Source organism: Octopus bimaculoides, chromosome 22 (assembly GCF_001194135.2).
Source record: "Octopus bimaculoides isolate UCB-OBI-ISO-001 chromosome 22, ASM119413v2, whole genome shotgun sequence".
Lineage (NCBI taxonomy): Eukaryota > Metazoa > Mollusca > Cephalopoda > Octopoda > Octopodidae > Octopus > Octopus bimaculoides.
This window is the reverse complement of record NC_069002.1, coordinates 34,028,673-34,030,509: the sequence shown is the minus strand read 5'-3', so window position 1 is coordinate 34,030,509 and position 1,837 is coordinate 34,028,673.

Here is a 1,837-nt window from a genome sequence, read left to right as displayed (position 1 = left end):
TCTTATTAGGAAACAAATTAGTTTTTTACAGGACTGCCAAGAGAAGTGCTCAAGTTAATTGAGACAGGGATAAAAAAATTATTAGTTACTGAATAAAAGCATTACATTTGGGTCAACGACTCAACATACAACAGTCCCCTCAATAAACGGTCATATATAAGAAATACATCAAAGTCCACAAATACATAAGAAAATATATATAAATAAATAAAATACAACATAAAACGCACAATATAGAAATTTATATATATTTTTTTTTCTACTAATAACATACAAATAAATCAAATTATACATTTTTTTATAATTTCAATTCGAATAAAATAAAGCGACTAAAAATTCAAAATAGACAAATAAAGCAAAATAGAAGAAGATAAAATGAAGTAAAATAAAAAAAAATAATAGTCCATCTGATGACACATCTTTAAAATGACAAAAATAATTTAACATCATTTAAAGTAATATTGGAAAGTCCTGTACTTACCTCAAGGTACACGTATTAACAGCAGACTCCCATAGGTAAAATCCGTCTTTGGTCACAAAACTTACAAAAGTTCATAAAAACCACTGGTCAAAAAACACACAAGCACCAATGGCCATTTCAAAGGTTCACCACCGTAGACCATACACGTCATAGTGCAATCCGGTGATGACCCCCTCCTCAATTACAAACAAACATCAGGACATGCAAAGAAATTATTTTTTCTATATGACAGGCTTATATAGTCAAGAGGTAAGACTAGTCCACGTCGTAACTTTTTTTAAAAAAAGTTCAAATTGACAACGCAGACAAATAATCTTATTTATATTTATATTTTCTATGTTTATTTCTATATACCTTCAAGAAAGTGGAGGAAAACCTATGATTGCAGAAGGGGATCACTTCAGTGAATTTATTTAAAGTTTTCGGCCCAAACAACCTAAGTATAGTGAGGGATTCCCTAATACACAATTTCTGTATCTCTCTGTATCTATATGTCTAAATCTTATCAGTCTATAGCTATCTATCTATATTTCTCTTATTTGTATGTTTAACTAAGTAGCTCTCTGTCGCCCACCGCTCACGCTATCTCAATTTCTATTGTTTTCAGTTTCAATTTTCAGACGACATTGTTTTATTCCCATTAACTTTAATCGATATTGTTTTCACCGTAAGTTTAAGTTTTCACATCTCAAATTAGCTCCCTTTTCAGTTCAAGAGACTGCAGGTTCCTGTCAAAATTAGTTTTGCAATGTCTATCATCAAAGCACAAGATCAATCTCTAAAGGTGGTGGCACTTAACCTCCTTCAACCTTGCTTTTCACATGGTCAGCTGTATGTGGATTTTCTAGAATTGGAGATGAAAAGGGCCTCTACATTTTCAGTGATAAATATGGCAAGACAGAAAACACAGTATATGAAGAAGCACTTACATGAATAGTAGGCCCATGTCATATACAGAAGTGTAAAACCATTGTGTTTCAAAGCAAGTATAACTATGACACTTCCACTTTTCGACTGAAATGCGTGAATATATATCTGTGTATAAAAGTGAAACAATAACGTTATATATTCGCTGTCTGTTTGTGTGTGTGAGTGTACTCTACGCTTGGCCTTTCATTGTTTATAATTTGTACCTGTTTTTTGGTTACGAAATAAGTTAGACAAAACATGTTTTTGAATTACGTGTATTTACTTCATATACCTATAGAAGTTGAAAACGTTTTCATACTGGCATGTGTTGCAGAGTTTTTAATGTAGAAAGTTGGTCTCTCAACTACTAGCAGCTTAGACCTGCGTAATCTAGATGGCATTTCTTTAATCCGGACAACACCAGGTATTTCTGCTCGTAATATATAT